Below are 6,318 nucleotides of genomic sequence, written 5' to 3'. Positions count from 1 at the left end.
GTCCTCGTGTGCCGCAGAAGGGCCCATAGGCCGCAGCAACCCCCCCCCCCTACAGCAGGGCCCCGGTGAGCCGTAGCAGGGGGCCCCTTGAGTTGCAGTTTTGTCTCGCGGGCCACAACAGGGTCCTTGCGGGTCGCAGTAGGGCCTCACGCGGTCTGCAGCAGGTTCCCCGCCAGCCACAGTAGGCCCCGCGGTCTGCAAGACTAGGGGCCCCACGGGCCGCAGAAGGGCCCTGGCGAACCATGGGCCCAAACGTGGCGAGGCAGGGCCTCACGTGCCGAAGCAGGGCACCCTCAAGCTACAGAAGGGCCCCAAGGTCTGTAGAAGGGCCCCCGCCATCCGCAGCAGCCGCAGCAGGGGCTCCCGCGGCCGCAGCAGGGCCCCGCGGTGTCTAGCAGGGCCCCAGAGGCGCAGCATGGGCCCCGCATTCTGTAGCAAGGGCCCCCCGAGCCGCAGCAGGGCCCCCGCGAGCCGCAGCGGGCCCCTCGTGGCCGCAGCAGGGGCCCCCGTGGCCGCAGCAGGGCCCCCGAGAGCCCAACAGGGGCCCCCGCGGCCGCAGCAGGGCCCCGCGGGCTGCAGCAGGGCCCCCGCGGGCCGCAGCAGGCCCCCGCGGGCCGCAGCAGGCCCCCGCGGTGTTTAGCAGGGCCCCAGAGGCGCAGCAGGGCCCCAGAGGCGCAGCAGGGCCCCCGAATTCTGTAGCAGGGGGGGGGGGGGCTCGAGCCGCAGCAGGGGCCCCCGTGGCCGCAGCAGGGCCCCCGAGAGCCCCAACGGGGGCCCCGCGAGCCGCAGCAGGGGCCCCCGTGGCTGCAGCTGGGCCCCCGAGAGCCCCAACAGGGGCCCCCGCGGCCACAGCAGGGGCTCCCGCGGTCGCAGCAGCAGGGCCCCCGCGAGCCACAGCAGGGCACCGCCTAGTCGAAAAAGTGGTCCGACTAGTCGGAAAAGTCGGACCGGTGTCGACGTCCCTGTTTGCTTCCGACTGTGACTCCATTGTTCCACAGAAGCGCAGTTCTGAAGACGTCAGCACATAAACCCCACCCAGTGCTGATATGCCAGACATCCCCAAGATCATATCCAATCCTGAGGGGGGCCGATCTACTACTAGCACGCACGGTCATAGAATACTAAGGTAACACGGAGCCGAAGCTTCAAGCCAGGGGACACGGGAGGCATGCCGTCAGCTGTCCTTTTTTAAACAATCGGTTTCTTTGAAATAGTTTCTTTTGGTTTTTTATGTGTTTCATGAATATAGTACATCAAAAATTAAGTTTTATTTTTTATGAGGTGGGAAATATTTTTCTGTCCAAACCATTCCCGTTTAAAGAAAATAGACAAGGGGAGAGTTTACCCAGGACCCTATGGAGGTTGTGTACATGAGTTTACCCAGGGCCCTATGGGAGAGAGTTAACACGTGCTTCTATGGGGCGAATTCGATGCAACAAATGGCGCAGTAGCGACATTACTTTTGTTCGATGTCTCTCGGACGACAAAGATCCTACGCCGTTTGGCCAATCATATTCCATAATCGCAGCCGAGTTCCACAATCGCAGTTGACCTAGAACGGGATTGGCCGGACGACGTACAATCTTCGTCGTCCGAGAGACATCGAACGAGGGGTACATCGACTGAATATACATTGCGATTCAATATTCAGTAGGTATTTTATGACCGTGATTGCAATTTGCATTTGAGCTCAGCAGTCGAGTAAGTTGTGCCAAAAATACCAGAAGTGTTGCATGCCCTGGATGCAGAAAAACAAGATTGAAATGAGTGGATCAAGATGTATCTTTCGTGCAGATGTAGATATCAAGACAAGATGTACCTTTCACTTAAGATCCATGCAGGTGAGGTTCCAGTGAAATTTGAATTCGATAGGTAGCCATTTTTGCTTTTGCTTTGATACTTGTGGTAAGGAAACATGATTATTGTTGCATGAACCGCCCACTGCCCATTGCTGTCTTGTCTCGCATTCGATATCCGATCACCATTCTTAAATACCTAGCTCACCTTGCCATATGGAAATCAGATTTTAGGAGGCCACTGGGCCTGTGGGGCCTGGTCTCAATGAGCTCCCAGTGCTTAGGACAGTCAGGCTCATATGTTGGGTAAGGTGAGGTTGAGGTAGGCCAGTATGCACTCTGCAAAGCATGGCAATTTCGACAAGATCTCATCTGTGCTGGCTTGTCCGGCTGGTGAGGGTTTGGTGTAGCGTGGATTTAGCTTGATGCAGTGCGGATTTTGTGTAGCGCGGTGCGGCTTTGGCCTGGTGTGGTCAGGTGGTGGGGGATGTAGTGTAGTGCATTTTAAATGTGGCTTGGTGATGGACATGATGGACCCAACAAAATGGACGGCAAAAATTGAAAAAAAAGCATTAATGGAGCTTTGACATGCAATTTAGTGTGCTCTCGGGCTGATAGGTGATAGGTGGTCCCACCAATCATGGGTGTCATCCCCTGTTGTGATTCAGGGGGTCTAGTCAAAACCTTACCTATTTCTGCTAACCTAAACCTATTTCTTACAAATTAGGCAAAATGTGATTATGGTATAATAATAAAATGATGCAAAAGTCTTCATTTCACTCATATATTAAACCTGGCCCTTTTTCAGGCGCAAGCTCTGGATGAACTTCTGCGGTGACGTCGGCATTCTTACAGGAGAACCCAAGATTCGCTGTACCTGTATGCATTTCAAAACTGAATAATTGATAGCAACAAGTAAATATTTGAAGTTGCAGCCAAATGCTGTGCCTTCTCTGCTGCAAGAACTACATGTCACCATTGAAGCAAGGTAAGTGTTAAAAGAAATTGTTCACCTTCTGTGAATAATTTGATGAATAGAATTTAAAAAGATGTGTTAAAAATGTGATGAATAAAATTTAAATGCATTCTGACTTGGAATTACACACTTCTTCTAAAGGGATTTCATTATTTTAATGATTAAAGTTATGAACACTAACAGCTGAACAACCTATCAGCTGCAAGGGATTCTGCTCCTGTAAGTGCTCTCATCGCTGATTGGCCACTGTGTGTTGAAGAGGTTTCTGCTAGCTGTAAATGAGCACTAGAACATGAATTTAAGCACCAATACTCACTGATAAAAGTTGAATATCTCAAACGGTTCAATTTTCAAATATAAGGCATACGCAAATCTGCTCTATCAGACTGCTATCTCAGTTTAAAATTCCATGTTAAAGGTGAACTATTTCCTCGACAGGACCAGCTCGACTCCTGCAGTAGGACTCCAGCCTCGTCCAGTCGTCGCCGCTCGCCAAGACCTGCCGGACTCCTGCAATAGGGGTCCAGGCTGACCCGTTCGTCCAGTAACCGCCGCTCGTCAGCACCAGCTGGGCTCCTGTAGTAGGGGTCCAGCCTCGTCCAGTCGCCGCCGCTCGCCAAGACCAGCTGGGCTCCTGTAGTATGGGGCTAGGATGGCCCGTTCATCAACCGGTCTTGAAGTCACATCGCTGTCAGCCAGCCGAACTCAGTACATAAGTCACTAACCCTGAATGTTGCCAGCCAAAGTCGGCAGTTTCCTTCGGACAGTCATCTCACCAGTGTTGTACAGTGTACAAGGTTAGTGACGCAGTTAAATGCGTCAATTAAATGCGAGGACGTGCGCTTGTATGCAGCGTTTTGTCATGTTGACCTGCATGGGTGTCGATTTTCACCGAATTGAGGCTGCCCAGTGCCCACTGCCCGGGCGCAGCAAATCCGCCGCCGCCTTAGCGGTGACCTTGACCCGCACCGTCTGTTGGGGCTCCAAAGCCAAGCCAGCCGAGCCGGAGGGGAATTTAGAGAGCTTGAGCACCCCCAACCCGGCGGAAATTGACACCTATGTTGAGCTGTATGGATGCGTTTTAGCCTTCCGCCGTGGTGGTAAATAGCAGTCTACATGCAAAATTAGGCAGGCTTATTAACGGACTCATTATTTGATTCATTGTGTCACCTTTGTCGGCACGTGTAAGATGTGCTTAACTGCCATTGGCTCTCGGCCTGGCGACTTCTGGGGACCACGTAATGGGGATGACAATTGGGATCCTGTGCCTTAAGCCGGCCATTTACGTCCATGGCTATATACCCTCGTACTGGGGTCAGTTATGACGTATATAGGGATCCACGAGATCTTTTTTGATGAATGGGTTGTGCAGTGTTGAGATCCACGTGTATCGTCACTGTTTGGCCAGTCTGCCCTCAAACGCGTCATCTTTGCTCGTATTTTATTTACATGAACAGTTTGCATGGTCCAGTGGTTTATATAGACATCTTCCTTGCACTAGCTAGTTTTATGTGGCCAGGTTGATTGCCTGTCAGCGCGGTCACGCTGTCGTCTTTCGATTGGTGCGCTTGAATGCGGCGAGATGAATGTAGGATTTCCGTATTTAGTACCTGCGCCCAGCTCAACTGGAGCCTTCGGACGGCGCACCTCTTGGCCGGCGTTGTTATCTGAAACTTATTATCTCGGGCGTATGTTGCAACTTGTTGATTGCCAGCGTCGTTGTATTGCGTACGCGAAAGCAGTAGCGGCGGAACACCTTCAATTAAGGGGAAGGGGGGAGGCACTGCCGACTTTTGATCCCATTCTTTCCATGTAACGCCAATAGAGCCCATGTTAAAATGCCAAAATCAAAGGGGGGCACGGTGCCCCGGTGCCCTCCCCGTTCCGCCGCCTATGCGCGAAAGTACCAACAGTTTCCAGTTGTTTGTGTCCCAATGTTTTATGTTTTTATTATGTACAGGGACCGGTTGTCGATATCAATGTTATCGGTTGTTACTGGACAGGACAGACGGCTAGACAAGGGATTCGTGTACAGTAGCAACTGCTGGTCCCCGTACCAGCATTGAAACTGACCAGTACCACCAGCATTGAAACTAAATATAAGATATCTCAGAAGGTTGCGCTTTTGGAGTGAGTTGTGGTGCTTTACGCCGTACCTACATCATGCTTAATTAATGTGACCGTCGTGTTTGTGGGATCCCCGTCGGTACTAGTCAGCCCCTCGAATCGTGGTAGATCATAAAATAGGCATTGATTTTAATGCGATTTTCCACGGCCTCTCAGCAGTAGCGGCAGAACACCTTCAATTAAGGGAAGGGGGGGGGGGGGCACTGCCGACTTTTGGTCCCATTCTTTCCGTGCAACGCCCATAGGGCTAATGTTAAAATGCCAAAAGTAAAGGGGGCACGGTGCCCCGGTGCCCGCCACCCGGCCCGTTCCGCCGCCTAGTTATGCCTCTCAGGGTTGGTTCCAAAATGGGCACGGCCGAGGATAATCTTCGCCTCCAGTTATCATTTTGATATATCTACGAAACGGTTGCTGGGTGGTACACGAAAGCAGCTTTTTCAGGTGAGTTGAAAGGGGAAGAGGTTCTTTGAATTACCATTTCGGTCCATGGTTCTAAAAAGCGCTAGTTTAAAACTATTGTTATAATTCCTATCGTAAACCATCGGACGCTCGACGCTGCATTGGCATTGGTACGATGTGCCGGTAATCGCTCGCCGAGAATGATAACGTGGCAGCTTTACTGATATGTAGGATTATCAATCAAATGTAATAGAAACGATATTAAATCCACTACCTCTTTAGAAGCTCGTGAAAAAAGCCTGGCTATCTGGTTGTCGAAGCCAGGCAAATATATGCTTGGAATGGCATGTCCATTGTCCATGACATCATTTAATTGAATTATTTTCCTTCTTAGCACTTAGAATACATTCCAGCGACACAAAACTCCCAAAAGTCTGATATCTTGCCCGTGGTATCGTGGTACGATCGGCGAGTACCTTCCTTCGCAATGTCCATGGCTATGCGAAGTCTAAGGTTGGCCTACATAGCCTTGGGTTGGCCTATGGTATTGCCTGTTTATCCTATTTCATATCGTATCTATGAAAATAAAGTGTTCACGATCGCATAGCGAAACTTAGAGCAAAATCTTTATTTGCAAAACTCCGGCAATACCCCTCGCTTGATACTATAAAAAAACATTGCACACGATCATGCGAAGCCGTGAATCCTACCGCTTTTATTTAGCGCCGGCGTTCCCGCGTTAATAATTTCTCCTGAATCGGAGGACCAATAATCAGCTGACGCACCGTTGTTTTGATGTCGGCGGACCGTGCCAGCCTGCTAGCACGCCTACCTGGGCTTTGACTCCAGTCGAAACTCGCACCTCTACAGTGCTGACACCGCAACAGGTGAATGGGTCCCCGCTCATGGTTCTTACAACTGTTCTCCGTGTGCGATAGGCTGTGCAGCAGCCGCTGTATAGTATATTATCCGTACTTGCCGTATCCACCAGCACCATCCGTTCTTGTCCGTCAACAAGAA

The 6,318-nt window shown here is 51.2% G+C and overlaps 1 long non-coding RNA gene across 1 annotated transcript; it reads left to right on the top strand.

The window, feature by feature from the left end:
• The first annotated feature begins 1,270 nt into the window (after positions 1-1,270).
• Positions 1,271-4,889, top strand: LOC122386981. The gene is made up of 3 exons (XR_006257470.1): positions 1,271-1,841; positions 2,605-2,784; positions 3,211-4,889. It is a non-coding gene; the product is annotated as an uncharacterized LOC122386981 (long non-coding RNA).
• Positions 4,890-6,318: the final 1,429 nt, after the last annotated feature.

This window comes from Amphibalanus amphitrite, unplaced genomic scaffold (assembly GCF_019059575.1).
Source record: "Amphibalanus amphitrite isolate SeventyFive unplaced genomic scaffold, NRLGWU_Aamphi_draft 000269F_arrow, whole genome shotgun sequence".
Classification (NCBI taxonomy): domain Eukaryota; kingdom Metazoa; phylum Arthropoda; class Thecostraca; order Balanomorpha; family Balanidae; genus Amphibalanus; species Amphibalanus amphitrite.
The sequence above is the reverse complement of the archived record's forward strand: the minus strand, read 5'-3'. Positions and strand labels throughout refer to the sequence as shown.